The following is a 22,830-nucleotide window of genomic DNA, read 5'->3' on the forward strand; positions in this document are numbered from 1 at the left end:
AATGTAAAGCACACCAGGGGCCAGTGCTGGTGTCATTTTTCTTTCTTTTTTTTGGCAGAAGGATTTCAAAAAAAATTTTTTTTTCCTTTTTTTAGAGCTGTGCCTGTGGCACATGGAAGTTCCCAGATTAGGGGTCGAATCAGAGCTGCAGCCGCTGGCCTTTGCTACAGCCACAACCACGCCAGATCCGAGCCGCATCTGCAACCTGCACCACAGCTCACGGCAACGCCAGATCCTTAACCCACTGAGTGAGGCCAGGGATGGAACCACATCCTCATGCATCCTAAGTTGGGTTTGTTAACCATCGAGCCACAAAGGGATCTCCTAAGAACATTTTTTTTAGTTTTGATTTTTTTTTTATTAAAGTATAATTGTTGTGCCAATTTCTGCTGTACAGCAAAGTGACTCAGTCATACATATATACATACACACTCTTTTTCTCATATTATTTTTCATCATGGTCTATCCCAAGAGACTGGATATAGTTCCCCTGCTGTACAGTAGGACCTCATTTCTTATCCATTCTAAATGTATTAGTTTTCACCTACTAAACTCAAACTCAAACTCCCAGTCCATCCCACTCCTTCCCCCCTCTCCCTTAGCAACCACAAGTACTCACATGCTGGAGTACTTCTAAACCATGTCTGGGGAGCTCCCTGGTTGCTCAGTGGGGTAGGGATCTGGTGTTGTCACTGCTGTGGCATGGATTTGATCCTTAGCCCAGGAACTTCTACCAATAAACCGCTCCCCCCAAAAAAAAACAAAAAAACTAACATCCGGAGCTGCAACTGCGGTCAGAGTCTCTACCAGATTAGGTTTATGACAATCCGTTGTCATTTCCCAAGAAATCCATTTCTTTTTTAAAAAAAGCTGTTAAGTGAAGACAGTCAGACAATGAGACACCAACATCGAATGCTATCACTGACATGTGGAATCTGAAAAAAGGACACAGTGAACTTTGCAAAACAGATACTGACTCACTGACTTTGAAAAACTTATGGTTTCCAAAGGAGACAGTTTGGGGGGTAGGAGGATGCTCTGGGGGTGTGGGATGGAAATCCTATAAAATCGGATTATGATGATCATTGTACAACTATTAATGTAATAAACTGAGCAACAATAATAATTTTTTAAAAAGCTGTACATAGTAGGTATTTAATAAGTGTTTATTCCACTGGATGGAGGGCAGTACCTGCTTCCAAGGGACAGGCTGAAATCTGGGGTATCCATGGGGGTCCGGGAGGAGGTTCTGGGAAGGCTTCCTGGAGGAGGGGCCATCAGATCATCTGCTTCTTCTTTAATTCCCTCCAGGCACTGGCAGCAACATGGGTCTCCTTCTGGCTTCACGGTGGTGGGGAGTGAGTTCAGCAGGGCCTCCAGCTGCTGGATTTGCCTGTGTGGAGACCGCCTCCTGCTGAAGCTCCAAGAACCTGTGTACTGGTCCTGGAATATTGCAGCATAGCAACTCCAATCCCTTCCACTGCTCACTGGTGGGTACTTGAGCTCATGGTCAGGAACAGGATGGGACCTAGGCCTATGTTCCCCACAGGTGGCTCCAATAGACCTCTTGGTGCCCAGAAGGGCCTAGAGGGCAGTTCATCCTCAAATACAGTCTTCTTGGGCCTTGTCCTGTGGGCTCTGGACTGGGGTTGACAGAGAAGGAGAGGCGCACTGAGTTTGAGGCCTCCAGGCATCAGTCATGGGGGACCAGGGCCAGGCAGGCAGGTCTGCAGGTCTCCCCGAGAGCCACAGGTCTGGAGGGGCTCCCAAGTGGGCATCGGCTTCAGGGAGGTGCTGCTCCAGCGCCCCCAGGTGGGTGGGTGAGTCTTTTGGGAGAAGGAGTTGTGTACCACACGTGGTGGGGTCGGTGGACAGGTGACCTGTTCCAGCGTCTGGGGCTCTGGGTCTGGGTCTGCTCCTGAACAGGTGCTGGTGACCATGTTGTGCATTAATTATAGGCTGGACTCAACGGCCTGGATCACTCCAGGGGCAGCTGTCTCTCCAGACCCTGTGTGATCTCCGCAGCTTCCCCAGTGGAGCATCTCTTTTAGTTTACGATTCCTGGAGGGAGGGCAATTCCTTAGCCTTCCTTCTGGCGACGGCCCTCATCCCACTGGGCAGGGGAGTCAGTCTGGGGACTCTGCAAGGGGCCATGTATATCCACCCCAGTGATACATCCTGGAACTGGGGGAGAAGTTAGCCTACCATGAGTCAGATTTGGGCCCAAGCCTCATTCTCCTGTCTGCCTTGAGCCCCCACTTTGACTGTAGAGAATAAGGTCATTTTGCTTTCCTAAACATTTCCTAGAAATTAATATCACTTCAGAGACAATGTCCAGAAGTCTCTAAAGATCTTGGCATTTCCCTTTCCCAGCACATACTTGACCCTAGTAAATGGCCCAGGGCCCCTCCAGGGAGGAATCAGAGGAAGATTTGCGGCAATGTCGCAGGATCCTTCCTCCGATGATCAACCTCCCCTTTAAGCAAGGCTCTCTGGGTCGTGGAACTGGCTTCCTTTGGAAATTTGGCTGTTATTCATTTCATTCTTTTTTTTTTTTTTTTGTCTTGTTAGGGCTGCACCCATAGCATATGAAAGTTCTTAGGCCACGGTGGAATCAGAGTTGCAGGTGCCATCCTGTGCCACAGCCACAGCAACCAAGGATCTGCGCTGCATCTGTGACCTACACCACAGCTCACAGGCAATGCTGATCCTTTAACCCACTGAGAGAGGCCAGGGATTGAACCTGAGTCCTCATGGATTCTAGTCAGGTCAATTACTGCTGAGCTACAATGGAAACTCCTTCATTTCACTTTTTGAGGTCCATTAGACACCACCAAAGATCATGTGGGTCAAAGCATTCTGGTGACACCTGTCTTACTGCTCATTACAACAAACACTGTCCCTTGTCTTTGGGGCAGTTAAATGCTACAACTTTTTTTTTGCATGTGGACTCCCACCGTCACCGAGGACACCAGGGGACCATCTCAACAGAAATATTTCCCACTGTCAGACCTGGTCTGCGGAGGAAACCACACAGGGTCTTTAAGCAAGAGAGGCTGGTCTCCCAAGACATGAGCCAGCAGCTGTTCCCACCAGCTGGAAACAGACTCAGGCCCAGACTCAAGGGGCAAGATTCTTAGCTCCAACCAGACCCAATGGAGACAATGTCAGACCTCAGGGTCATACTCCTTTCAAAAGCCATGTCCACATGGGATAGATGTCAAGCCTTTGAATTCACCTGACATTGTAATTCTGCAATAGTCACAAAGCCCATGTCTGACTTTCAGCAAGGTTACCTCTATGGCTACGGCAGATAACAGATTCTCTGGGAAGTGTGATAGAAATTCTCTGGTTTTCTGTGACTTGAGTTCCAAGTTTAAACTGTGGTTTCTCATTTTCTTTCTGCTGGGTTAGAACTGGCCACACCCCCCACAGTCCTTGAAGTCGCCTCCAGTCTTTAAGGGCCCCCTCCCTGCCCCCACCCTGGACTCTGGCTTTGGTAAGAACTTCCCTCAAAGCAACAGCAGGTGGTGTTTGACTGATTGGGATGCTCAGCATGGTCTGGGTCACTGGCACATTTCCCCCAGCCAAGAGCTCAGCGCTGTGTCTGGACTCGACCACATCCCAGAACCTATCTCTAAGGGTCATTTCCAGGGGGACAATGCCCCCTACCCTTACTGTGTGAGTCAGGGTCCAAGTGGGGAAACAGAACCCATGCTGGCTGTTATCAAAGAGAGATTTAACACCTAGAATTGTTTCAACAGGATTGGAAGACCCAGTGAGCCCATTGAACTGACAAGTCAATGAGCTGCTGCAGCCAAGCCGGAGGGCACTGGCATTAGCACGTTTGCCTGGTCAAAGCCCCATCCCACCCTCCCTGAGCTGCTCCCTGGACATCCACATGGGTGCTGGCTGCCCTGCGGTCTGTCCCAAGGAGGCCTGCACTACCCATGTGCCAGGGGCCTCCAGCCTATCTGTCATCACTGCAGCTCAGGTTGGTATCTGGCATGGGAACAATTTTTAAATATAAGATTAATGATGAAATCAATTCTCACAACCACTTTCTGAAGTTCTTCAATGACTCCATTTTTCAGTTGAGGAATCTCAGTCTGACTTGAATCACTTGTACCGGAGTTTAGGTGGGAGGTTTTCAGAGATGTGGTAGGCAGACAAAGACCGCCACCAGGGTCCATTTCGCCGCAACTGTGATCTGTATTGATGATCAACACGATTCAGCACTTTTTACGTTCTAGTCCCTGGGTTTAGAGACAAAAGTGTGCCACCTATTCAAGACTTACAACCATCCTACAAGGCAAGTGATGATATTTCCTCACTTTACGGTTGAGGAGACCGAGGCTGTGGGGAGGTCAGAGCCTGGGGCTTAGGTCCTGGCTTGGCTGGGATTGCTTAAACCACGATGCACACTGCTGCTTTTTTTTTTTTTTTTTTTAAGTATAGTTGCTTTACAATGTGTTAAATTTCTGCTGTAGAGCAAAGTGATTCAGTTATACATGTATATATTCTTTTTTTTTTTTTTGTCTTTTTAGGACAGCACCCTTGGCATATGGAAGCTGCCAGGCTAGGGGTCGAATTGGAGCTGTAGCTGCTGGCCTACACCACAGCCACAACCACAGCCACAGCAACACCAGATCCGAGCCGTGTCTGCAACTCACACCACAGCTCATGGCAACACTGGATCCTTAACCACTGAGCGAGGCCAGGGATCAAACTCGAGTCCTAATGGATTCATTACCGCTGAGCCACAATGGGAACTCCTTATATTCTTTTTCATATCTTTTTCCACTACAGTTTGTCACAGGATATTGAACAGAGTTCCCTGTGCTCTACAGTAGAAACTTGTCTATCCACCCTATATAAATAGTTTGCCTCTGCTAATCCCAGACTCCCAACCCCTCCCTTCCCCACCCCTCTACCCCTTGGCAACCACAAGCCTGTTCTCTATGTCTCACACCAATCCTTTTGAACAGACAGCTCTAGATAGTTGTGCACTGTGTAGGCAGAACGATTCCCCCCACCAAGATGCCTACATCATAACCTCTGGACACTGAATATTTACCTTAGAGGAAAAAGATACTTTGTAGATGGTTAAGAACCTTAGGAGGGGAAATTCTTGGGAAAGCAGAAGCTAATCACTTGAATTATTGAAAGCAAAGAATCTTTCCCACCTGTGGTTAGAGAGAGACATGAATATAGAAGCAGGACTGGAGACATGCAGCTTTCTTGGCTTTGAAGATGGAGGACGGAGGCTGGGAGCCAAGGAATGGGAAAGGCCTCTAGAAGCTGGAAAGGGAAGGATGTAGATTCTCCCCTGAGCCTCCAGACGGAGCCAGCCCTGCCCACACCTTGATTTTTAGCTCAGTGAGACCTGTGTTGGATGTCTAACCTATAGGACTATACCATACTCAGTTTGTGTTTATTAAAAAATTTTAATAAAGTCTAGTTGCTTTATGATGTGTTAATTTCTGATGTACAGCAAGGTGATTCAGTGATACACACACACGCTTTTACAAAATACATTCTTTTCCATTATGGTTTATCACAGGACACTGAATATAGTTCTCTGTGCTCTACAGTAGGATATTGTTGATTATCCCCTCCATGTATAATAGCTTACATCTGCTAACCCCTACCTCCCATTCCATCCCTCCCCCAATCCCCTCCTCCTGTCAACAAGTCTGTTCTCTGTGCTTACAAATCTGATTCTGTTTTGTGGATAGGTTTATTTGTGTCGTATTTTAGATTCCACATGTAGGTGATATCATATGGTGTCTGTCCTTTGCTTTCTAACTTAACTTCACTTAGCATGATAATCTTTAGTTACATCCATGTGGCAGCAGACAGCATTATTCATTCTTTTTTACAGCTGAGTAGTATTCCATTGTATATATGTACCACATCTTTATCTATTCATCTGTCAATGGACATTTAGTTTGCTTCCATGTTTTGGCTACTGTAAATAGTGCTGCTATGAATGTAAGGGTGCATGTATCTTTTTGAATTATAGTTTTGTCTAGATAGATATATGCCTAGGAGTGGGATTGCTAGATCACATTGTAGTTCTATCCTTAGTTTTCTGAGGAACCTCCATAGTGTTTTCAAAAGTGGTTGTACCAGCTTATATCGCCACACCCTCTCCAACATTTGTTATTTGTAGACTAATTAATGATGGCCATTCTAACCAGTGTGAACTGATACCCTACTGTAGTTTTGATTTGCGTTTCTCTAATAATAGCAATGTTGAGCATTTTTTCATGTGTTTGTTGGCCATTTGTATTTCTTCTTTTGTATTTTTTTGTGCTGTTTTAAGGCACTGAATTTGTGGTCATTTGTTACAGCAGCAATAGAAACAAGAAGCCATGCCTTCCTCTGGGTCCTGGGAGGTGGCTTTGGGGGAGCTCTTTTCTCTTCCACCTGCCACATTCCCAGAAATGACACAGTGGATCTGAGTCTTGAGGGCCTTTTTTCTTGAGGACTGGGTCAGTCGTTTCCCCAAATTAGCTCCTGGGATCAATGACATTTGGACAGAGAAATCCAGTTGTTAAGTGGGGAAGACACCGGCCCCACCCAGTGGTCTTTGTTATGGTGACAATTTTGTCTATTACATCATCTATAGGCTGCTCTGAAGGTCTTAGCATCCTGGGCACATCCAGCTTTCTGTCCAAAGCAGTTCCAGTAGTGTGAGAGCAGGTCTCCAGGGAGAAGCATGGGTACAAGTTGCAGCCAGCAGAGGAACACACAGTGGTGGGGACGAGCCCAGTCCTCGTGCCTCAGAGTCACTGGCTTCTTGTTGTGGATTGACTTCTTCTTGTCCTGGCTTCTTCCAGAGCCTGGTTGGTTGCATTATCTGAGGGAAGCTTTGCCAGAGAGGGTCAGTAGGATGAGCTTCAGACCTGCTGCTGCAGCCGGTGCTGAGGCCATAAAGGATATTCAACATCTCCCTCCCTGTTATGGGTTGAATTATGTCCCCTGCGCCCCCTACCCCTGATCTAAATTCCTGTGCTGTAGTCCTAGCCCTCAGTAGCTCAGAGTGTGATTATATTTGGAGATGGTTTTTTGCTTTTGTTTTTGTTTCTGTTTGGCAGAACCCACAGCATATAGAAGCTCTTAGGCCAGGGATTGAACATGCACCGTAGCAGTGGCCCTAGCCATTGTAATGACAGGCCTGGATCTTTAACCTCCTGCACCAAAAGAGAACTCCTAGGGTCTTTTTAAAATTGAAGTATAGTTCATTTACAATGTGGTGTTCATTTCAGGTGTACAGCAAAGTGATTTAGTTACATAAATATATATCTATTTTTTCAGGTTCTTTTCCCTTATAGGTTATTATAAAATATTGAATATAGTCCCCTGTGCTATACAGTAGGTCCTTGTTGGTCATCTGTTTTATGTACAGTAGTGTGTATCTGTTAATCCCAAACTCCTATCTTATCCCTCCTGCCCTTTCCCATTTGGTAACCATAAGGGTTTGTTCTCTATGTCTGTGAGTCTGTTTCTGTTTTGTAAATAAATTCCTTTGTATCTTTTTGTTTGTTTGTTTTTGAAGATTCTACATATAAGTGATATCACATATTTGTCTTCCTCTATTTGGCTTACTTCACTTACTTCTCTAGTTCCATCTGTGTTGTTGCAAATAGCATTACTTCGTTCTTTTTTATGGCTGAGATATATTCCATGTGCAGACATAATACATCCTCTTTATTTATTCATCTGTCAATGGACGCAAGTTGTTCCCATGTCTTGGCTATTATAAATAGTGCTGCTTTGAATATTTGGGTGCATGTATCTTTTTAAACTATGTTTTTCTCCACATATATGCCCAGGAGAGGGATCGCTGGATCATATCACAGTTCTATTTTTACTTTTTGGAGGAACTTCTGTACCATTCTCCATAGTGGCTGTGCCAATTAACATTCCCACCAACAGTGTAGGCAGGTTCCCTTTTCTCCACAGCCTTGGAGATCAGGTTTTTACAGAGGTTAAAATGACGGTAAAATAAGTCTGTTAGGATGGGCTCTGATCCAATATGACTGGTGTCCTTTTCAAAAGGGGGAACTTGGACAAAGAGGCAAACACGAGTAAAGGACAGCTGATGAGGGGAGGCGGGGAGGAGAAGGCCATCTAGAACCGAGGACAGAGGCCCAGAGCAGCCCCTTCCCTCATGGTGCGCAGAAGGAGCCACCCTGCTGACTCTCTGATCTTGAACTCCTTGCCTCTGGAGCTGTGAGACAATACATTTCTGTGGTTTAAGTCACGCGCTCCATGGCACTTTGCCATGGTTACCCCAGCAAACAAATCCATGCTGTTGGCATTTGGTCTCCACTCCGCTCAGGTGTGGCTGCACTGCTGGCTGGGTGTTGGGCCTCACGGGGTCACCTCCACCTGCTGGGGGGGGGGGGGGTCTGAGGCGTATCAGGAATGGTGGCAATGCTGTCTGGTCAGAGTTGGTACCCAGAGATGCTGTGCTGGGTCTGTGATCTGAGCACACCACTCCTGTTTCTGTTCCTTCAAGACCACCAGGGTCAGTTCCCCAACCAAGTAAAGGCCTTTTCTTTACTGCTTGTCTCCTGCCATCAGGAGCCCCAAATTATCAGGTGGAAGCTGTGGCTTGAACTCCTGCGTGATCTTCCTGGTGGAAGAGTCCTCCATTGGGTAACGAGGACCTCTCAACCCTCAGTCGACCCATCAAACCTAGCATCAGTGGTGAGAAGCACTCCTCCCTTATATTTGTTCCTGGGGATGATGATGAGTGGAGTCGGGCCTACCAGGATGGCTGCTGGTTCCGAGACAAGCATCGCATCACAATAGACCTCTGGTGGCAGGTGGGACCCTAAGGAGCAACATCCAGCCCTACAGGGCACGTGCTTAAATGTCAGGTCAGCTACGACTTCCAGAGGCTTCTCTCCTGCTCCATTGGCCGGAAACTTCTGGTCACTATGGAATTTTGTGGGACTCTGGATCTCACAGACGTGTGCCCACCGCGACTTACATGTCCTTGGCTATGAAGGCTCCCTGGCCCCAGGTAATGTTGAGCAGGATCCCATGTTGGTGAGTCAGATACCAGGAGTCCTCAAAGAGTGGTTCAGACAGGAGATACTGATCCACTCAGAATACATGAGGATCCCAGTCAGGATGAACTGCTGTGATTTGCTGCCCCTGAGTGGCTGGTGGTCTCTTTGAAGGGTGGCACACTGGGGGCTGATGGGTGGATGATCACTAGACTAGCTTCGGCAAGAGGAAGACCATGCCACAGCCCACTATTGGCCATCATCACTGATCTTCATGGGCCTGAGTGTGCCCTGAGCAAGTGGGGGACGGGTGTTTAGGGACATTTCCGTGTCCCGCCTGCCTGGCTGTGTTGTGCTTCCTCAGTCCTGGGTGTTCCCATGGGTGTTCTGGGTGACACCAAGATCCTGCCACAGGCTGCTTCTTCCCATGGATTCATCCCCGTGTGGCCACCATGGAAACTTGCAGTCTTGTTATACAGGCCCCAACCAGCCAACCAAGCAACGTCCCACTGCCCATAAAGACGTCCAGCTTTGGGCCATTTCTCTCTCCACTCAAAGTGGGTGGCTAGGTACACAGCCTAGAGTCTGTCCTTCCTCTTCTACCCTTGTTGCTGTCTTTCAGGGGACACCCTCCCACCCCAAAGGGGACTTCACTCCTTCCCCATTAGGGCCCTGACTCTGGCCCAGGAGAACAACTGCAGCCGTGAATTCGGGTAGCCCTCAAGTTCTGCTTCTCTTAAAATGGCCCGACCCTAGTCTTCTCTGATTTCAGGAGATGAGGGTTTGGGCCAGTGCTTTCTTGGGCCCTAAATCAGTCACAGATCCACCAGAGCCATTCGTTTTCTGTTTCTCTCCTCCTTCTATCACCAGAAACACCTTCTGGTCCTGTGCCTCTCTCCTCTTTGGCTTCTCAGAACCTCAATGCTCCAGAATGGGGGCCACTGAGCCCCTCAGCCCTTGACCCACCTCTGCTTGGAAGTCATCTTGTGCCAGAGCCCCAGACTCTGGGGGTGGCCTCCTAGGGCCACTGCTGTACCCTTGAGCTTTGGCCTGGACCCCGAGAAGCAGAGCCTGAGGTGAGACGTTGGTGCAAGTGACATCTAGGAAGGAAATCCCAGGAGATACCATTGGGGTGGGGGAGCAGGACAAGGCCATGGAAGAATCTGAGAAAGGTGAGCAGTTTCAGGTGAAGTCCCAGATCAACCAGATCCCACAGGGTGCTCTGAAGATCAGTTCCCACTTGGCTGAAGAGACCCTCCTTACTCCTCACCTGCCTCGGCCCCAGTGATGCAAAGGGTGATTCTCCAGGAGGCTGGAGTTCAAGCCTGGAGGAGAAGCCATGGAAGCTGGTGGAGGTGTGAGCAGTGGACCTGGTGGGCACTTGGTGGTATCAGCTGCAATGGGCCACCAGGGCCTCCTGATTGCAGAAACCACGTCTTGGTTCCCTAGGGCTGCCACAGCCAAGGACCACAACCTGGGCGGCTTAAACAACACCTTTTCTTCACTCTTTCAATTGTTGCTGAAACCCCACATGCCCTTTGGATAAACCTACCCAAGTGACAACAGGGCCTTGCTGGAGACAAAGTTTAGGTGGTCAGTGGGGAGGGGGTCCAGAGGTACCAGGTCAGGCCTTTGGGGACAGGACCACCTTGAGATGCTCCTTCAATGTTTTTCTTCCCTGTGTTTGTTAACACATGGTTACTCAGGGCCTACTGTGTGCCAGGCACTGGGCCAGAAGCTGAGGATGTGCCTCATGTGGTCCAAAGCAGAGCCAGTGGGGTGGGGAGAGACTGAACTGTTAATCAAATGATCATGCAAATAAATGAGATCCTATTGTACAGCACAGGGAACTATATCTAGTCTCTTGGGATAGACCATGATGGAAGATAATATAAGAAAGGGAATGTGGGAGTTCCCATCATGGTGCAGCAGAAACGAATCTGACTAGGAACCAGGAGGTTGCGGGTTCAATCCCTGGCCTTGAACAGTGGGTTAAGGATCTGGCATTGCCGTGAGCTGGGGTGTAGGTCACAGACATGGCTTGGATCTGGCTTGGAGGTCCATCCCTCCCAAGAAGTCTGACCTCTGTGTGAAGAATGACCCACTTCCAACACTCCCCCACCCCTACCCTGGACCCAAATCATGTAATGGCCATAATCTGCCCACTCTCCCCCTCAACGAGATTATGATGCTGCACCTCATTCCTCCTAATCAGACAGGCTCAAGGGACCATCTGTATGACAGGAGCCTAGCTCTCTTCACTCTGTCACCTTCATACCATCAACCCCTCACACAAGAGCTATAGCCACACTTTTTGGCCTGTACTACTTCCCCTCTATTATCGGACGAGATCGGGTGCATTCAGGATGGTATGAACATAGACTCCCCTCTATTACCTACATGACAGAGTCTCTAGAATAAAGGAGGCTTGCACTGTGGTGATTTTTCACCCCCCAATCTTTACCAGAGTGCAGTAGGTAACTTCTCAAGAAAACAACAAACCACTGCTTTCCTCAGATGCCTCCCTTACCCACATGGGACCCCTCCTCAGAGGTCCCTGCCCCATTTACTTTGGCAGATACTGGTGTTCTGCAATCTGTTTGTGTGGTCACTGAAAGCCTGGATCTGGAGTGTCAGAGACTTCATAGTTTATAATAATCCACCTATTGCTATAAAGGCTGGATTCTGCTGCAGAATCTGTGTCCCAAAATTGGTAAAAAAAAAAAAATCAAAAAACAAAAACCAAACACTCCCAAGGCAATAGAAACAAAAATAAAAATAAACAAATGGGACATAATCAAACTTATAAGCTTTTGCACAGCAAAGGAAACCAGTAAAAAAAAAAAAAAAAAAAAGAACAACAATGAAAAAACAACCTACAGAATGAGAGAAGATAGTTGCAAATAATGCAACCAATAAGGGCTTAATTTCCCAAATATATAAACAACTCATACAACTCAACAGTAGAAAAACAAAATATCCCAATTGAAAAATAAGCAGAAGACCTAAATAGACATTTCTCCAAAGAAGACATACGGATAGACAAAAAAGACATGAAAAATGCTCAACATCACTAATTATTAGAGAAATGCAAATCAAAACTATAATGAGGTATCATCTCAAAGTGGTCAGAATAGCCATTATTAAGTCTACACAACCCACAGAATGGGAGAAAATATTTGCAAATGATTTGACTGGCAAAGGATTAATCTCCAAAATTTATAAACACCTTCTGCAGCTCTATACCAAAAAAACAAACAAATAACCCCATCAAAAAATGGGCAGATGATCTAAACAGACAATTCTCTAAAGAAGACATACAGATGGCCAAAAACACATGAAAAGATGTTCATCACCACTCATTATTAGAGAAATGCACATCAAAACCACTATGAGGTACCACCTTATACCAGCCAGGATGGCCATCATAGAAAAGTCTACTAACAATAAGTGCTGGAGAGGGTGTGGAGAAAAAGGAACCCTTTTATACTGTTGGTGGGAATGTAAATTGGTACAACCACTGTGGAAAGCAGTACGGAGATTCCTCAGAAAACTAAAAATAGAACTACCATTTGATCCAGCAATCCCACTCCTGGGCATCTATCCAGAGAAAACCATGACTTGCAAAGGCACATGTACTCTGATGTTCATTGCAGCACTATTTTCAATAGCCAAGACATGGAAACAACCTAAATGTCCATCGACAGAGAAGTGGATAAAGAAGAAGTGGTACATATACACAATGGAATATTACTCAGCCATTAAAAGGAACGAAATACCGGAATTTTTAGCAACTTGGATGGGCCTAGAAATTATCATGCTAAGTGAAGTCAGTCAGACAATGAGACACCAACATCAAATGGTATCACTTACATGTGGAATGTAAAACAAGGACAGACTGAACTTCTTTGCAGAATAGATACTGACTCACAGACTTTGAAAAACTTAATGGTTTCCAGAGGAGACAGGTTGGGGTTTGGGGGGATGCACTGAGGGTTTGGGATGGAAATGCTGTAAAATTTGGTTGTGATGATTGTTGTATAACTATAAATGTAATAAAATTCACTGAGTATAAAAAAGGAAAAATAAAAAAATTAATGTCTACAAATAACAAATGCTAGAGAGGATGTGGAGAAAAGGGAACCCTCTTACATTGTTGGTAGGAATGTATATTGGTACAACCACTATGGAAAACAGTATGGAGTTTCCTCAGAAAACTAAGGATAGAAGTACCATATGATCGATCTAGCAATCCCACTCCGGGGCATGTATCTGGACAAAACTACAATTCAAAAAGACACATGCGGAGTTCCCGTCGTGGCGCAGTGGTTAACGAATCCGACTAGGAACCATGAGGTTGCAGGTTCGGGCCCTGTCCTTGCTCAGTGGGTTAACGATCCGGCGTCGCTGTGAGCTGTGGTGTAGGTTGCAGATGCGGCTCGGATCTGGCATTGCTGTGGCTCTGGTGTAGGCCAGTGGCTGCAGCTCCGATTCAACCACTAGCCTGGGAACCTCCATATGCCGCGGGAGTGGCCCAAGAAATAGCAAAAAAAAAAAAAAAGAAAAAAAAAAGACACATGCACCCCTATGTTCCTAGCAGGACTATTCACAATAGCCAGAACAATGAAAAAATCTAAATGTCCATGAATGGACAGATGAATGGATTAAGAAGATGTGGTACATATACACAATGGAATACCATTCAGCCATAAAAAAGGATGAAGTAATGCCATTTGCCTTAACATGGATATAGAACTAAAGATTCTCATACTAAGTGAAGTAAGTCGGAAAGAGAAATACAGACACCATATGATATCACTTATATGTGGAATCTAAAATATGGCACAAATGAGCCTATCTATAGAACAGAAACAGACTTACAGACATGGAGAACAGACTTGTGGTTGCCATGGGGGAGTGAGAGGGAGTGAGAGGTAGTGGGACGGACTGGGAGTTTGGTGTTAGTAGATGCTAACTACTACATTTAGAATGGATAAGCAACGAGGGTACACAGCAAACTATATCCATGTGATAGAACATGATGTAAGATAATATGAGAAAAAGGGAGTTCCTGTCGTGGCTCAGTGGAAATGAATCTAACATCCATGAGGACACAAGTTTGATCCCTGGTCTCACTCAGTGGGTTAAGGATCTGGCGTTGCTGTGAGCTGTGGTGTAGGCCAGCTGCTGCAGCTCCGATTCGACCCTTAGCTTGGGAATCTCCACATGCTGCAGTCGTGGCCCTAAAAAGACCCCCCCCCAAAAAAAAGATAATATGAGAAAAAGAACGTATATATATGTACAACTGGATCATTTTGCTGTACATTAGAAATTGACGGAACATTGCAAATCAGCTATACTTTAATTTTTTTTTAATTATGAAAGAATAAAATAAAATAGGGAGTTTCTTCTGCTATTGTGGTGCAGAAGAAACAGATCCAACTAGTATCATGAAGATGTGGGTTTGATCCCTGGCCTCAACCAGTGGGTCAATGATCCAGTGTTGCCCTGAGCCGTAAGTTGCAGATGCAGCTTGGATACCACAATGCTGTGGCTGCTAGCTGCAGCTCCGATTTGACCCCTAGCCAGGGAACTTCCATATGCTGTAGCTTTGGCCCTAAAAAGTGAAAATAAAAAATAAAATAGGCGAAAAAAATCAACACTATTTATTTTGGGAGAAGGTCCATTGCTTCCATGGTTGGCAAAGGCATTTCCACACCACCTCTCTCTGTGTTAAAGTAAAGGAGTGTTAACTGTTAGTGAATTTCCCATTACATTAGATTGTGATCTCTTAGTGAATTTCCCCAGGGACTTAGGTCCTGAAGCTAAGAAAATCAAAGATACCCCTGGGGGTGGTTTCACCCTGGAGCTTGGGGCTTTTTGAGGCCAACTCCCTCATCTGAACAGAGGAGGAAACTGTGCCACGGAGGCCCTGGTGATCTACCCAAAGCCCTGTCCTGGCTGGTGCCTTAGCTGGGACCAGGACATAGGAGCCCTGGCTCCCAGTTCAGGGCACTATTGACTGCACAGCATGAGGGGTAGGAAGATGATCCCAAGTACTTAATGCTGATGAGGGGCGAGTCCCAGTGAGGCCAGTGCCGAGTGGTGACTTTATGGAGCATTGTTCTGTATCCTCACAGAGAGAGGACACACCTTTGTCAATCAAATGCACTTATACTCAGCCTAGGAATGAAAGAAAAATTAGTAGACTGTCATTGGGGAAATGCCCTCCCCAGCCTATGAGGCAGAGCATTAATCTTCTGTCCTATATAAGGAAGGCATGCATTATTTTTAAAAACTAAGTTATGCCAAGTGCTGAGGAATTGACAGGTTTTTGGCTCCACTTTCCTGTCTTGTGGGAATTCTGGCCTGGCTTTCCTTCCTTCTCTTCACTGAATGGGATTGGCACCAAGCCTGCAATTCATGAATACTGCCACTAAGTGGCAGTAGGTGGCAAAGCCAGTGGTTTAATGCTACACTCACAGAGGCATCTAATTTAGTGGCATCAGAGGGTCTATTTTCTTCCCTTGGGGAAAGGGACTAGAGATTTCAGAGGTCTCCAAAGGGTTAAGAACCAGGGTTATGAATGATAATTTCCACATTTTGCTTTGGGATTGATAATAACTTTATATACTTCAAAAATAGAAAAGATAGGGGTTCCTGTCATGGCTCAGAGGTAATGAACCCGACTAGGATCCATGAGGATGCAGGTTTGATTCCCGGCCTTGCTCAGTAGGTTAAGGATCCGGCGTTGCCGTGAACTGTGGTGTAGGTCACAGATGAAGCTCGGATCTTGTGTGGCTGTGGCTGTGGTGTAGGCCGGCCCTTGTAGCTCTGATTCAACCCCTAGCCTGGGAACTTCCATATGCCACAGGTATGGCCCTAAAAAGCAAAATAAATAAATAAATAAATAAATAAATAAATAAATAAATAAATAAATAAATAAATGGAAAGAAAGAAAGAAAAGAAAAGAAAAGAAAAGAAAGAAAAAAAGGTAGGAGTTCCCTGGTGGCATAGCAGGTTAAGGATTTCATCTGGCTTGGTCACTGCATGCCTCAGGTGTAGCCAAAAAAAAAAAAAAGAAAGAAATAGAGGAATAATCTCTATTTTAATAAGAAAAGTATTCTTGTGATTCCTGCCCTAGCTACATTTATGAGTTTCTTGTGATCTTTCCAAAGAGGTCGTACAACTGCACACAAGCACAAGCACGTGTATGCTCATTCTTCTCCCTTTTCTGTTTTTTTTACACATGTTGGTACACTGAACACATCTTCTACTCTTTGTGCTTTCAGTTAACAATCTATTTTGAATCTTCCATGTTAATTCATCATATGGTTCCTTGTTTCTCCTTTCACTTCGGTGTTTGGGTGTGCCCTCACGTTTTTAAACAGTCTCCAGTCTCCCATTTGTGAATATTGAGGCTATTCTGCAGTCATTTGCAACACAATAACACAGTGATTAACTACAAAATAATACGGAAATTTTGCACATGCATGGTATACATGTTTGACAACTTTTACAAATAGAGTTCTTAGGTCAAAGGGCTTGTGCATTTGTAATTTTGATAGAAGTGGTCTAATATTTCTCCATGGAAGTTGTGCTGATTTACACTCTCCAGGCAGTGCAAGAGTTACTGCTTCCCCTTGCCCTCTGGAATATATCGTGTTATTGTACTTCTGGGCCTCTGATACCTAAAAACCATGGCATTTAGATGCAGTGTTAATTTGCATTTCTTATTTTGAATAAGGAAGATATCTTTTCAGATGTTTGAGTCATTTGTACTTTCCTCCCCATGAACTATCTGGCCGGGGATCTAACCCAAGTCCTCATGGATACTAGTCAGGTTCATTAACCACTGAACCACAACTGGAACTCATACCTTTGTTTTTTTCTATTGAGTTGTTCCTTTGTTCTTTTTTTTTCTTTTTACAGCTGCACCTGTGGCATTTGGAAGTTTCCAGGCTAGGGGTCCAGTCGTAGCTGCGGCTACCAGCCGACACCACAGCCACAGCAACAACCAGATCTGAGCTGAATCTGCAATCTATGTTGCAGCTTGCGGCAACACCGGATCCTTAACCCACTGAGCAAGGCAAGGGATTGAATCCGCATCCTCAAGACGCACTATGTGGAGTTCTTAACAGGCTGAGCCACAATGGGAACTCCTGAATTATTCTTTTTATCTATTTCAAGATGCTATCTATATTTTAAGGAAATTAACTGTTGGTGAAATGAGTTGCAAATATTTTGTTCCTGTTTTGTTGTTGACTTTGCTTATGATAGTGATTGCCATGCAGGGATTTCCCCAAAGTCCCATTTAGCAGTATTTTACATCACGGCTTTTCAATTTTGTGGAATACTGAAAAGAGCCTTCCCTACTCCAAGATTCTTTAAAAATTCTCTGAATAGTGATGCTTTGCTTGGGCCCAGCAGACTTAGGAGTCCTGGGTGAGGCTGGGGCAGGCCTGTGCCTTTGACCCCATGGACCATGAACATCAGCTACCATTGCTCCTGTGTGCAGGAATTGGGGCGGGGGAGGGGGTCATCTAATGGTGGTGGTTAGCCCAGAGCTTGCCTTGGGAAGCAGCGAACACAACCTACAGTAAAGACAGTTCACCTCAGAGGCCAGGGGGATGGGTCAGGAGCCCACCCCTGGCCTGCTTCTGGGATTTGCCTTTGCAGGCTTCTTTTGGTGCTTCAGCTGCAAAGCTGCCCTACTAGGACCACCCATCGGGCCAACTGGAGGTTCTGGCCCTCGAGGTGAGGGTGAGTGTTGGGGGTGGAGGGGTAAGCTGGGGAGTGGGGAGGGAAGAAAGCCCTTAACTCACCCACCGACAGGAAGTCCACACCAAGTCTGTGCTGGTCCAGCTGGGGATTTAGCTTTTTCCAAGCCTCCTCCTCAGGGCAGCAGGAGAAGGCCCACCCAGGCCTCCTCCTCAGGGCAGCAGGAGAAGGCCCACCCAGGCCTCCTCTTCCTTGGAACTCCTCTTCAGAATTTCCCCCACCATAGCATCACCTTAAGCCGGCCCAAAGAAGAGAAAACAGAAGGCAAATAATCAAGATTTGAGTGGAGGAGGCACTAGGGCCTAGCTCAACAGACAAAGCACCCTGTGCACTTGTCCAGGTAGAGGCTGCAGGTTACCACGACAGTGAAGGACTGAAAGGACCAGAGGGTTCAAGGTGACACCAGCATCCTGGCACAACCTTCTAAGGCTTCCGGGGTGTTATCTGCACTGTGGGGATGGATCACCTCTCCTCTTTGAGATGTGTGTGGCCACCTGGTAGTGGAAGAGTTTTGGGTCCTCTCCATTCAGGACGGCTAGGAGGGAAAGGGCTGGGGCGAGGCCCTGCCGGATGGGAGGCAAGTGATCAAGGCTAAGGCTGCACAGGATATTAGTAAGAGGACGATGAAATGGTTCCCAAGGACCTGGAATGCAAATGGGGCAGGGGGCTTCCTTTCCAGAAAGGGCTCTCCCAGGCCGCTATTCCCCCAAGTACTTCTCGCCTGGGGTCCCCTCCTCGCACGCGGCCAAGCTGGGCTGAGCAGGGCTCGATCGCCGGCACCCTCCGCCGCAAGCGCTCACAAGCCCACCAGGGGGCAGCGTGGAGCCGGGGGCAGGTGCGGGCGCAGAGGAGCCTCCCTGTCACCTGTTTCATCCGCCAGAGGACCAGATCTGAACAGCTCTGGATCCCACAGGGCTGGGGCTCGCCCGGGAATCTGTGTGCTCCCTACGGCCCGGGACAGTTGAGGGCGCCGCGGCTTCCAGAGCTGGGCTCCGGGCCTCGGCCTCGAGGCCGGCCCCTCAAGACTCGGACCCCAGGTGCGCCGCCTCGCCGACTGTCCCAGCACCGCGTTTGGGGGTGGGGTGAGGAGGGGGCTGGGCGCGCACGCATCTTTGTCTTCTGTCTTCCCGCCGCGCACTCTCTCCAAGCGGGGGCCGCGGGCGAGGCCGGGCGGGGCGGGGCACGGGCGGCCAGCCGCAGGCCGGTGCGAGGTGCGCCCGGGGGCCGCGCCGCGTGCGCCGGGCAGGGGCGGCCCTGCGTGCCGTACGCCGCGTCCGGGGCGCGCCCGCCGCTATTCAGCTTCCCGGGCTCGGCAGCATCTCAGTGCGCGGCTCACAAAGAGCTGCTGCAGCGGCTCCGCGCTTGGCCTCGCGGATTGAACGGCGGCGGCAGCGGTGCACCCGTGCGGCCCCGCGCACAAGCCAGGTAAGCAAGGGACCGGGCCACCCGAATCGCCCGCGGCCGCAGCCTGGGGGCGCCCGGGCCGGCGCGAGGGCTGTGGGCGCGATCGGGCGGCGCCTTTGGAGTCAGGGGGTGCAGACCGGCGGGCGGGCGCGGCGGGGCCGAGAGGGCTGCTCGCGCATCCCCGGCGGGGGGCGCCGCGCCGAGGACTACCGGCGCAGAACAGGGGCGCGGGCGGGCGCCGGCTGCCCGTGCGGGTTCTACCTGGTGGCCGTTCCGCTAGAGCGTTCCGCGGCCCCGCTCAGCGCTGGCACCGAGTCCCAGTGCGGGCGGCAACTCCCGAGTTTGGGGTCGTTTCTGGGTTCCCTTCCTCCCGGGAGGCCGAGCCCCAATCTTTGAACCCTCCCCCTTTCCCATTATAATGAGGCCCAGCGGGAGAAACTCCTCAGTTAAAAATTCCACAGCCCGGTTCCCCTGGGCGGCGCTCGGGGCTGGGGGCGCGGCACAGACCTGCCCCATCGGTCCAGTCCCTTCCCCCTCGCCTGACTGCTACCGGGAAATTGGGCCACTGAGGGTCAAGGCGAACGGCAAGCCCCCCCGCCCCTCAAGCTGGGCTGTGTGCAGCCCAGGCCGGGCGGCATGGGGCGGGCCTCGGTGTGCCAAGACCGGGGCCGAACTTGCCGAGGGAGGGTCGCAAGGGGTCCGCCCTGCCCAAGCCTCGCTGAGAGGAAGGCTGAATTGAGCCTGCTGGTTTCAACTTAGTATTTACTTGCAGAAGGAAGACTTAATTTTTTTTTGGATCTATTCAGATATGGCCTGACGGGGACCAGACTCAAATCTGTGGTTAAGCGAACTCACAAATGGTCATGAGGACCGTCAAGTACCCCAAACCGGGCATCTCCTTTGTGCCCTTCATCCTGTGGGCTGAGCTGTCCCTGACCTCCTCAGCCTCTGTCCTTCTGAGAATTTACCCCCTTCTCTCTTTCTTTGAGAAAAACAGTGGTTTTAGAAATAATGACCTGAAAGCTTTGGGGATGGAAACAGGACAGCTTTTCCTGCTTACACATTTGATGTATATTATGGTTCCTTTCTCAGGCCTCTGGGTTAGCCATTCCTCTGGTGAGGTGAAGTGGGGGGCTTCTCCCCTTCTCGCGGGTGGCGTCCGCCCTGCAGGGGACACGGTCGGGTTTCCCAGCCGAGAGCTTCTAGGACGCCCTGCCCTGTGCCCTCACTCCTGGGTGTCTGTCTGTTCTTGTTGCTTCCATCTGCAGCCTGGCCTGAGGGGGTCTCTTGGGCGGAGGATGACACCCGCAGGGAGCCTGCTGGAATTGGGGATAGCATCCAGGGTATTCATGGACAAGTTGGAGCTTGCTGATGGTCAGGTTGCTAAGTTGGCAGCTTCCCTAGTGGGCACCACCAGCACCGGTGGAGAGACCCTTGAGTGATCTCCAGAGTTGGGCCAGGTCTGGGTGGTGGCCCTAGGGATGGAGGCCCCTGAAGGTCTTTTGTGGGGCCTGTCCCTCCAGACCTCTGGTCATTGGTTGGGGAGCACAGTCATGCCCCTCCTCCATTGCCTGCCTTTCCATCTCCAGGGTACCAGGCTTCTTTGCCTGGGAGAAGTGCAGGCTGAACCAGATGGTGTGTGTGTGTGTGTGTGTGTGTGTGCACACGCGTGCATGAATGTGAGTGTGAGAGGCAGGGTGGGCGCTGACAGGCAGGCAAAGCCAGTGATAGTCAGTTTCTTACTCTCTTTTACATCACTTGCTTTCTCGGGCACTCCTGACTGGAGTTGTGCCTTGTTAACTTGTTGGTGTGACTGTCCCTTGAGTACTTCTAACCTTCTAAAAAATCATATTTTTTTAGTTTCACAGGAATAAGTGGTGGGGATGGATTGTAAAATGGAGGTGCATAAATAATCTAATTTGCCAGCCAAGCTAAGAAATGCTAGATAAAAATAAAAGATAATTGTAAAAGGCACCAGTCACACCCCTGGAAGCTGAGAGGGAGCGCCAGAACACCTTGATTTTTCCTAGACACAGCTGAGGAACTCAGAGGAAAAACACATGTGATGAAGAGGTTGGCATCAGGCTGGGCTTTGTTTGAACTGGGTGGCTGTGAGGCTTGGCTGGCAGTGGGGAACCCGGGAGCACAAGTGCCCTTTAGGCCTCAGCTCCTTCTGGGCATTCCTTCATCCTTGACCCTGCACACCTGGCCCATGTTGCAACGGCAAGGGCCTCTGGCGACAGTAGGGTCTGATGTCTTGGAGCAACCTTTATTGTTGGGGAGATGAAAAGGGTAGAAAGATGGGCACAGAGACCCTGAACTGGCCTCAAAGGGCTTTCCAAACCAAGTGGCAGGAACCAGCATGCCTGCCTGGCCTTGAGAGAGTGGGAGAGAGCCTAGGGCTGCAGTGACCTTGCTGGGAAGGGGACATATAGCAGGTGGGGTGTGATGTGGGCACTGGCATCTCTATCTGAGACATAGGTCATGTCATGTTTGAGATGACTTCTCACCAAGTGGGGGCCCAGATGCCCTGTTGGTGGTTGCTGGTGGGTGGTCAGGCGTGTGCCCACAGGGAGGATTCTCTGGCTATTTCCCCTCCTGAGGTCCCACCCACCGCCTGGGTCCTGTCCAGCTGGTGCTTCGGAGCAGCCTGCAGGCATGGGCTGAGTCAGCTGTCGTGGGTGCTGTCTTCTCTCACTTCTCTTGCAGCCATTCCTCTGCTTGCCCTGTCCTCTGGGACGCACAGGGTAGCCCAGGGAGAACAGTGACCTCACTGGCTCTCTCTGGGTGATTTGAAATTACCCGAGTCTGTTTGAGGACCCTCCACTTTGGTGGGTGCTTTCACTCTGTGACTTAGGATTTCTGTGCCAGCTGCAGGGTTTCCCAGGTTGGTCCCTCTGCAGGTCAGGGCCTGGTCTGGCATTCCTTGCTCAAGCCCTCGGTGGCTCCCCAGTGCCCATTCCATACCCACATTCTTCAGCCTGATTTTTTTCCAGTTCCCTTCCTCACTCCCAGCCATGCTGTCCAGGCTTTGATCGGACAGGCTCATTGCCTAGGCTTGCCTTGGGTTTTCCCCACCTCATCCCCATTTGCCACCTCGGCTTGGGGCCCTGGCTCCATCCTTAATGATCCCAGATGAATATAGGCTCTTTCCCTCTTGTCCCTTGGTCTTCGAGTTCGCCAAGCTCCTGCCTGCCCCAGGGCCTTTGCACCTGCTGTTCCCTCTCCTTGGCACAAGCCTCCTTCAGATAGCCACTCTCATGTACTTCTCTGTTTATATTTCAGCTTCCTGATCAGCTTACATAAAATTGGCATCACTTCTCCTTTTCTTGTTAACTTTGCTTTGTATTTCTTCTTACTACTTAACACCATTTGTCATTTATATACTTTGTTTATTCTGTCTCTTACCATTCTAACTTAAAGACTTTGTTGACATCTGTATCCCTAGCCGCTAGAACAGTGCCTGGCACCTCATAGACCCTCAATGCTACTACTTGGGGTGAATGAATGAATGAATAAATGAAACCCCAAGAGAAGCCCCATTCTTCGTTCCGGACAAGGTTGGTACCCAGCTCTCCGTTTCCTGAGACCTAGCACTGGAACTGAGTTACCACTGGAT

At 48.7% G+C, this 22,830-nt stretch overlaps 1 protein-coding gene and 1 pseudogene across 1 annotated transcript in view; one reads left to right on the plus strand and one right to left on the minus strand.

Annotated features, from left to right (window-relative positions):
- Positions 1 to 1,277: 1,277 nt before the first annotated feature.
- Positions 1,278 to 1,921, minus strand: LOC125121202 (occludin/ELL domain-containing protein 1-like; annotated as a pseudogene).
- A 17,201-nt stretch (positions 1,922 to 19,122) lies between these two features.
- APBA2 (amyloid beta precursor protein binding family A member 2) overlaps positions 19,123 to 22,830 on the plus strand; it is a 244,275-nt gene continuing 240,567 nt past the window's right edge. Inside the window, exon 1 of the mRNA XM_047766882.1 lies at positions 19,123 to 19,232. The gene's annotated coding sequence lies outside the window, so the exon portion shown is untranslated. The remainder of the gene's footprint in view (positions 19,233 to 22,830) is intronic.

Source organism: Phacochoerus africanus, chromosome 2 (genome assembly GCF_016906955.1).
Source record: "Phacochoerus africanus isolate WHEZ1 chromosome 2, ROS_Pafr_v1, whole genome shotgun sequence".
NCBI classification, from domain to species: Eukaryota; Metazoa; Chordata; class Mammalia; order Artiodactyla; family Suidae; genus Phacochoerus; species Phacochoerus africanus.